Consider the following 9,709-nt stretch of genomic DNA (forward strand, 5'->3'; position numbering starts at 1 on the left):
AGGGAGGGAGGGAGGGAGGAAAAGAATTAGAGTTTTTGTCCCATGAGAAATATTACAAGAAAAGAAATATGGCCGGGCGGTGGTGGCGCACGCCTTTAATCCCAGCACTTGGGAGGCAGAGGCAGGCGGATTTCTGAGTTCGAGAGTTCGAGGCTAGCCTGGTCTACAGAGTGAGTTCCAGGACAGCCAGGGCTACTCAGAGAAACCCTGTCTCGAAAAACCAAAAAAAAAAAAAAAGAAAAGAAATATATAGCTGGTACTGACTAAGCGCTAAAGTCAACAGCAAGAAAACACGGATGTAGTCTGTGATGCACCTGAACCAGCAAGAGTTCTAGAATATACAAACCAGAGAATTCTGCACAGGATCTAAGGTGCAGACACTGCATGTGGATTAAAAACAGTATAATTTAAAAATCGAAGGCAGGATAGCTCTGGCTGCGAGCATAGTTTCGGAATGCCAGGATTCATCAGTTAGAAAAATAGCAGACATCCTGTCAGAGCAAGTCCTAAAGGACAGCGGGCAAGTGACAGCTCAAAGATGATCCTCTAACAGACAGTCGCCCCTTAGCCAGTAATACCAACTAAAGAATAGAACCAATAGGGGAACATAAGTCCGAACATTGGGGCCCCAGTGCAAGAACATTACCAATAAACACCCACGATCATCACTAGTCACCCGACCCTGGGAGCAAACAGATAATCCCTGGGTACAAAGCAGTCACACCTAAAGACTAAGGCCACTTTCACAAGCAGCAAATGTCACCCGGCCCCAGAGGGACCCTGATGGACCCCAACGCTTCAGAAAAAGGCTCCTGGAGGTGGTCTGAAGCTAAAGCACCAAACAGAGCAGCAGCCTACCCGAACAATCTGACAGCTGGCTGGTCTCCAGCTAAGGAGGGCTCGTGACCCTTGACCTTTAACCGCTGCCTTCCGAGGCTAAGTTCTAAAGCTGGGCTTTCACAAGGAGGCTCCAAAGCTCTCACCTGTCAAATCTTCACCTCAGGCGATAATCATGTCTGTAGGAGATGCTGTGCGCGTCCCCGCAAAGGAGGCAAAGGAGGCGGCGTACACAAGGAGGACCAGCCGGGCAAGTCCTGGTGGGCGAACCCGAAGGACCCCACGCCGATGCAGCCGCCCTCACCCCGCCTGGGTTGCAAGGATCCACAGCCGCCACTGCTGCAGTAAATCAGCTGACACCGGCCTCAACTGCCGTAAATCAGCTGACACCCGCCTCAACTGTCGTGACGTCACTGCAACTGTCGCAAAAGCTAGGCGGGGTGGAAACCGCACACGATTTCTTAGCACGCCCACCCAGGCAGGCGTGGTCTGGTTACTATGGCGACCGAAGCCCTCAATAAGTGCGCAGTCGCCATGTTGTATATGTCTGGTCTAGACTGCGTTCTCGCTTCCAATTTTCTTGTAGAGCGACGGAAAAAGCATTCAAGGATGGAACGGTCAGCCGAAAATCAGATCTTTCCTGGATTAGAGTGGTGAAAGTTTACATTTAGCCCTGAAGTGTGGGTTCAGGTGGCAGGACAAGCACCTAAGGAAGCACCTCCACAGCATACACACACACACACACACACACACACACACACAAGTGGACGCACGTTCGCGAGCACACACATACATGCCCTAGGAAAATATTCAGGTCTTCTTTATTAAAGTCTTTGATGACTGCAGAGCCAGCCCACCAATCTTCTCTGTCCCCTACATCTGCAGCATTTGTTGTCATTTATTTTGTTGATCTATGATGTTCTGACTGTAAGATGAAATCTCAAAGTTATTTTGATTTGCATTACCCGAATTGCTAAGGAAAATGAACATTTTTTTAAAGATGAGGTCAAATTATTTGGAGTTGTTTTTTTTGTTTGTTTGTTTTTGGGTTTGTTGTTGTTGCTGTTGTTGTTGTTTTCCTTCTCTCATATATTACATCATATTACATCCAGGGTCCAGTTTCCCTTCCCTTCTGTCTTCCCAGAGTCTCTCCCCTCCACTTTCCCTCAGAAAAGAGCAGCCTCTCAGTGACATCAACCAATCTGCATAACAAGTTACACTAAGACAGGCACAAAGACCACATGGAGGTTGGACTAGGCAATCCAGTAGGAGGAAAGGGGCCCCACAAGTAGGTAAAACAGTCAGGGACAGCCCTCATCCCTCCTCCCCCTGCTAAAATTCCCACAAGGACAACAAGCTACTCAGCCATAATTTGTGTGCAGAAGACCTTGGTTAGACCCCTACAGGCTCCTTGATCTTGGCAAGCCCCTGTGAGTCCCAGCCTGTTGATTCTGTGGACAATGTTCTCAGTTCTCTTAGTGTTCCGAACCCCTCTAGTTCCTCCAATCCTTCCTCCTCCCAAGGGCTCGCGAGCTCCACCTAATATTTGGCTGTGGGACATTGCATCTGTTCCCATTAGTTGCTGGATGGAGTCTCTCTGGTCTCTTTGATTATGATTCTGCTAGGCTCCAGTCCCAGAACACTCGACAGGCAGTACAAACTGTAGCTTGAAGGTTCTGTGGCTGGATTAGTGTCCTAATCCCTCTGCTTGAGGCCTTTCCTGGTTACAGAAGATGACTCATTCAGGCTTTGTGTATGCCTCCCTTACTAGAGGTCTTTGCCAGGAGTATCCATTGCAGTAGGTTTCCAACTGTCCCCCAATTCCATTTGTTTTTCTCACTATCCCCCCCCCCCACTACCTGATTCTTCCTGTTCCCAACCCCACCTACCCTAGTCCACCAGCAAAACTTATTCTATTTGCCCTTTCCAGGGAGTTCCTTGCTTCCCCAATTAAGCCCTCCTTGTTACTTAGCCTCTCTGGGTCCATGAACCATAGCATGATTGTCTTTTACTTTATAGCTAATATCTTCTTATAATTGAGAACATACCGTGTGTGTGTGTGTGTGTGTGTGTGTGTGTGTGTGTGTCTGTATCGCCACAGTGTTTAGGCACAAACTCAAAGCTTCATTTCTAAGCTGTGGAAAGACAGGTAGAAATAATAACAATTCATCTCTTCTGAACTGAACTGGATGCCCCCCCAACACCAAAATTCATAAGTTAAAGCCCTGATTCCCAATATGGTTTCTTTGTTTTGAAAATGAGAATTAAGGCTCATTAGAGATCCTTATGTTAAGTGAGGTCAAAAGTCAAGACCCCGTTCTTGTCATTATCATCATAAACTACAGCTCAACGTCTGAGGATTCCTCCCCAAAGCTTGAGGAGGCTACTAAGGTGTACCCAGTCCTCAAGGATACCACAAGGTGATGTAAGGATGATTCGGGGTGAAGCAAAGTTGGTGAATTTATTGATTAACTCAAAAGACACACTTGGGAAAGAGGCAGATATTAGAAGAGAAGCATACCCCAGTACCTCTGGAGAGGCTGTACATGTGCAGTTGTAGGGTTTGCAGCTTCTTAATCTGTAACTAAGCTTAGATCCTAGGCTATGTATGTGCTGATATACTCCCATTTAAATCCAAAGCTGAGGGGTTTTTTGGTTTGTTTGTTTAGCTTTGGCACATGGTGAAGGCTGGAGAACACTGGTCAGAAAATAAACATTGACCAAAGGAATCTTTAGTCACAGATATGTCACAAGGAGGTTGGACATAAGGTAGGTATAAGTTCATTATATAGTTTTTTAATTGTGGAAATTAAATAGTTATTTTATTTTAAAAATATTTTAATTGAAATAGATTTGCACCACTTATCTGTCCCTTTTTTCCCTTCCCATACCCCAGTTACCCTCCCTCAACCTTCTGCCATGTATCTTCAATCTTAAATTGCTAGGCTCATTTTCTTTTATTGTATTTGTTACATATTCTGTGTGTGCACAAATATATCCAATTTATTTATAACCCACTGAGTCCATTTTTGCTATTTGTGTATATACGATTTCGAGGCTGCCAAGGACTCAGCATCAGACAACCAATAGGAAGAAGAAAGCTCATCTCTGGGAGAGGCTAAGTCTCCTTCTCCCAGAAGTCAATTGTTGCTGGTAGATTTTTGCCTAGGTGTAGGACCCTGTGATTTTATTTCTTCTACATTAATAGGTCCATTGATTTTTTTGCTGTTGTTCCTATCTTGTTTACACAGACATTTATAGAACAGTGCTTCACAGCAGACATCTGAAATTCAGGGTCTTCCACTCTTTATGCCCTCTCTTCCACAGTATTCCCTTGGCCCAAGATGCAGGAGCTGTGGTGTAGCTACATCCACTGAGACTGGCTCGCCATGATCCATTGATCTCTGCATTATGTCCAGTTGTGTTTTTCTGTGATGGCTTCCATTTTCTGTAAGGAAAAGCTTCAAGGAGGTGTAGTAGTCACACTTACCTGTAGATGTAAGGATAAGATTTTAGAATGCAGTGATGGATTATGCTGATCTAGCAAAGTGTCAGTAGTAGATTCTTTTCCAAGATCCATGACTTGACTAGCCTCTGGAAACTGGCTAGGTTTCCAGTACCAGGCATGATTTTGTAGTGGTAAATATTATTGGGGGGGGGGGGGGAAGGGTTAGCTCACTTAGACCATATAGTTACCAATTAAAAGACACAGAACCTTTATATTTATAATTAACCTTAAAGCATTAGAGTTGGGCAGATATCAACTCTCTATGCTATTTTGTCTACTTCTCTGTCAATAACCCCAAGTTATCACTTGTCACGGTCTGCCTGGACTGCTCCTACTCCAACAGGTTGGCCCTCAGGGCCATGCGCTCACCATCCACTTATCCCATGACAACTTCATCATCCTTCTTCCTCTTTCCTCCTAGTCTCAGCCTGAGAGCCCACACCCAGGAACCTTTGCTCTGACCCCTCTCTTCTGGCCAGCCCAGGCTGTGGGCATTTTTATTAACCAATTATGCATAACTTGGGAAGTAAGGTTTACATAACAAAAGCTGGTCTGTGAGGATCTGCCTGTCTTGGAGCAACCAGATCTTGGGGTACAGAATTTAGCATTTGAATACAAGCAGCACCAGACCAACCTCTTACATGATTTCCCAATTTATTTTTTTTATTTTGAGTAGGCTTTATTTCTATTAAGATAGCTGTTGGTTGCCACTTTTTGCACCCTCATGCCTACCTAGCCATGATGGTAATTTGTTATGTTTCATAGCTGTTGAAGATAGATAGGAGTGTTTAATTGATTCCTTCCCTTGATAGTTTTCATAGTATTTTCTGGAATTATGAATGCTAGACCACAGAGCAAAAGCTTACAGGTCAGATCCAGCTAAAGTCATCCAGGTCATGTGTCCACAGTTTGTGGTTTCTTCAGAAAAACAGGCCCACTTCAATCCCTGAGAAGCAACCAAGACCTACAGTGTATTGCCTTGTAGTTGTGGTGATTTAAATAGAAGTGGCACTATTAGGAGGTGTGGCCTTGTTGGAGGAAGTGCATCACTGAGTAGTTCTGCTTTCTGGTCTCCTAGTGTTCAAGTTCTGCCCATGCAAAAGAGACCCCCCTTCTTCTCCTTACTGCCTGCAAAAGAGAGCCTTTTTCTGATTGCCTTCAGATGAAGACATATAATGCTCAACTCCTTCTCTGGCACCATTTCTGCCTGCATGCTGTCATGCTTCCTGCCATGATGATAATGGACTGAACCTCTGAAGCTGTAAGCCAGCTCGAATTCAATGTTCTTTATAAGAGTTGCCTTGGTCATGGTGTCTCTTCACAGCAATGAAACTCAAATTAAGATGGGAGTCATTTGGATAATCCTGACTAAACCCTCCTTCAGTTGTTTCTGGTATCTAGTGCTGGGGGTTTTGTTGGTAGTTGGTTCTTGTGAGGAGCTACTTGTTGGTCCAAGTTGCTCAACTTAATTTCCTTTAAGATCTCTCTCTCTCTCTCTCTCTCTCTCTCTCTCTCTCTCTCTCTCTCCCCCCTCTCTCTGTCTCTCTGTCTCTGTCTCTCTCTCTCTCTCTGTTTGTGTACATGCTTAAGTGTATTACGTGTGTGTGTGTGTGTGTGTGAGAGAGAGAGAGAGAGAGAGAGAGAGAGAGAGAGAGAGAGAGAGAGAGAGATTCCTTATCAGATCCTCTTGGTGTTAGTTATCACTCCTCCTTCTGTACTGACTTTCCTCCTCCTCCTCCCCATTGAAGTCCTCTCCTTGTTGTTTTCCACATCATATTATCTGTTTCCTCCTATTCCCCTCCCAAATCCATTCCTTTATACTTCCCTCTTTCCTGTGGCTGTTCCTTGTTGTATATTTACATCTGAGGATTTAGAGCTAGAAACTGAGGATGAGAATGAATATTTGGCCTTTGTCTTTCTGGGTCTGGGTTGCCTCACTCTGTAGAATTTTTTCTAGGTCTATCCATTTACCTGCAAATCGAATGTTTCTTTACAGCTGGATAGTATCCCGCTGTATGTATGTACTAAGGAGTCCACTTTTCACCCCCCATTTCATCTTTACTCAGAAACTAGGCCATGGACCATTTGCTATCTACCCTGGGTGAAAAGTACTCTGCTTTCTTTCTGCAGTTCTACAGCTAATCAGCCTGACTGAGTAGCTTTAAGGCTGGCCTCTGCAGCTTCTGGTTAGCACCTCAAAGTGACACAGGAGGAGGCTAGGTAAGGCCTCAGCAGGGAATTGTGCTTCTCTGAGTTGACATCTCAGAGAAAAAGGGAGGGGGACTTGTTTCTGTCCTTTGTTCTCTCAGTACTCTTAGAATGTGGATTCACATGGTAAAAGCTCATTGTGAGTTTGCACATAAATTGAATAAGGGGTTATAACAGAGAATGCCTACATGCATATTCACTAGGAGCAATTATCTGGCTTAACTTTCACCATTTGTTACTAGCTTGCAGGGTCCAGGAAAAGTTTAGGACTATAAACCATCCTTGAAGTTTGGTTTATACAAACTCAGTCAACATCTTATCTCCTGTTTTTGCACTTGGCATCCTGTGGTGTATATCTTCTTTATGACCTTTGGTTAGTGGTTTCTGTAAACCCTTGAAATGTGCCCTAAGTTTTAGAAGTCTGATGTTATCTCAGAAGCAATTAAGCAGTCCCGTTATAAAAGAAACTCCAGAGTTTCTGTGGGTGTTGTCATTTGGAAACAATGGTACTTCTTGCATGCTAGATGTTTGTGCAGAATAAACGCTCTTTGTCTTTGGATACTATCTGAGTCTGGGGTCTTTCTTCAGCGATTTTTCAGGCCCTTACATGTACTACATTTTCACTACCCATCATCTGTTAAGGCACATTTAGCCCGTTTTCATTTCATGGCTCGTATGACTAGGATAGCTATGAATACTGTGGAGCAAGTATAAGGAGTTGGCTATTGAGTCTTTTTAGTATATGCCAAGAAATGGTACAGCTGAATCATACAGTAGATTTGTTTTTTAGTTTTTAAAGGATCTTTCATACTGATTTCCAGAGTAGCTGCACACATTTGCATTTCCACCTGTGCTGGCTGGTTTTATGTGTCAACTTGACACACGCTGGAGTTATCCCAGAGAAAGGAGCCTCCCTTGAGGAAATGCCTCCATGAGATCCAGCTGTAAGGCATTTTCTCAATTAGTGATCAAGGGTGGGAGGGACCATTGTAGGTGGTACCATCCCTGGGCTAGTAGTCCTGGGTTCTATAAGAAAGCAAGCTGAGCAAGACAGTAAACAGCATTCCGCCATGGCCTCTGCATCCACTCCTGACTCCAAGTTCCTGCCCTTCGTGAGTTCCTGTCCTGACTTCCTTTGGTGATGAACAGAATTTGGAAGTGTAAGCTGAATAAACCCTTTCCTCCCCAGCTTGCTTCTTGGTCATGATGTTTTGTGCAGAAAACCCTGACTAAGACACCACCTGTAAGGAATTCAGGTTCCTTTCTCTTCACAACCTACCACCATTTGTTATCAGTTGCGCTGTTGCTTTTTGCCATTCTGACAGGGGTGCGTGGCATTTCATTGGGTTGCTCTTTATCTCTACTTTGTGCCAATATCAGATTGGCACAATCTATTACTGTAGCTCTACAATCTATCTTAATGTCTGGGAATCCCTAGTGCTGTTCTTTTTGCTCAATTTGCTTTGGCTATCTGGGTTGTTTTCTGATTTTATATGGATTTTGTGATTTTTTTTTCTTTATTTCTATAAAGAATTTTGTGGGCATATTGATTGGAATTGCATTGAATCTGTAGACCACTTTTTGTAGGGTGGTCATTTTCTTTTCTTTCTTTCTTTCTTTCTTTCTTTTTTTTTTTTTTTTTTTTGGTTTTTTGAGACAGGGTTTCTCTGTGTAGCCAGGGTGGTCATTTTCACATCTTAACTCCACTGATTCATGAACACAGGTTACCTTCCCATATCTTAATGTCTTTTTCCATCTCTTTCTCCAGAGCATTTTAGTTTTCATTGTAGAGGTCTTTCACCTCCTTGGTTAGTTTATTTCAAGATATTTTGTTGTCTAGAATGATATCATAAATGGGAGTGTGCCCATAATGTTTTTCTCAGTGTTTGTTGTTGGTGTCATTATACATTTTTAACAACCTGGTTTGTGAAGTTTCTCAGTTATTTGGTCTATGGTCTAGTTACATGTGTCAAAAACATCTGGCTGCTTGCCAGTGACAGACTTAGGACAGAGGGAGGGAGGGAGGGAGGGAGGGAGGGACGGAGGCAGGGAGGGAGGCAGGGAGGGAGGCGTTTTCCTTTCTCATACTTCTTGTGGTGGTTTGAATATGCTTGGCCTAGGGAGTTGAGTTGTGTTAAGTGGTGTGGCCTTGTCGAACAAAGTGTGTCACTGTGGAGGTGGTGGGCTTTGAGACCCTCCTCCTAGCTCCCTAGAAGCAAGTCTTCTCCTGCTGGTTTCCATCAAGATGTAGAACTCTCAGCTCCTCATGTACCATGCCTGCCTGGACACTCCTGTACTTCTTGCCTTGATGATAATGAACTGAACTTCTGAAACTGTAAGCCAGCCCCAATTTTAAATGTCCTTTATAAGGCTATAAGTCATAGTGTCTTTTCACAGCAATGAAACCCTAAGACCTCTCCTAGTTCCTAATTAGCTATCCTGTCTTAATTTAATAAGATTAGTGTGGTGGTTTGAATATTTTTGTCCCATGGAGTGGCACTATTAGGAGGTATGGCCTTGTTGGAGTAGATGTGGGCTTGTTGGAGGAAGTATGTCACTGTGGGCATGGGCTTTAAGACCTTTGTTCTAGCTGCCTGGAAGCCAGTCTTCTCCTAGCAGCCTTCAGAGAAAGATCTGAACTTTCAGCTCATCCATTACTATGCCTGCCTGGACTTTGCCATGGTCCTAACCTTGATGATAATGGACTGAATCTCTAAACCTGTAAGCCAGCCCCAATTACATCTTGTCCTTATAAGAGTTGCCTTGGTCATGGTGTCCGTTCATAGCAGTAAAACTCTAACTAAGACAGTTGATATCTTTGCTAATAATATTTTTTTTTTTTAAAAAAAGGACCAGATCAGCATCTTATCCTGCTCCTGTGAAGCTAGAATGCAAAGGGCGTCACATACAAATTTTAAAAAGACTCCAGGAAACCACTCCTGCAGTCACCCCTCTGTCCCATTTATTCCCACCACTTCCCACTCTTTTAGACTTCCAGTTTGCAGACCCATGAGAAATTTCTGTTGTATAAGCTACTTTCTCCTGTGGTATTTTTGTTAACACAGCTCTAGTTGACTAACTTACAGCTGTTTATAAACAGTATTTGCTGGGTATTGTATATTTGGTTTAAAAATCACTATAATTCACAATTCTGGA

The 9,709-nt window shown here is 43.6% G+C and overlaps 1 protein-coding gene across 1 annotated transcript in view; it reads right to left on the reverse strand.

Annotated features, from left to right (window-relative positions):
• The window catches only part of Wdr7 (WD repeat domain 7), a 270,408-nt gene extending 269,202 nt beyond the window's left edge, over positions 1-1,206 (reverse strand). The window contains exon 1 of the mRNA XM_028774209.1: positions 984-1,206. The gene's annotated coding sequence lies outside the window, so the exon portion shown is untranslated. The remainder of the gene's footprint in view (positions 1-983) is intronic.
• Positions 1,207-9,709: the final 8,503 nt, after the last annotated feature.

Source organism: Grammomys surdaster, unplaced genomic scaffold (assembly GCF_004785775.1).
Source record: "Grammomys surdaster isolate TR1022 unplaced genomic scaffold, NIH_TR_1.0 239, whole genome shotgun sequence".
NCBI classification, from domain to species: domain Eukaryota; kingdom Metazoa; phylum Chordata; class Mammalia; order Rodentia; family Muridae; genus Grammomys; species Grammomys surdaster.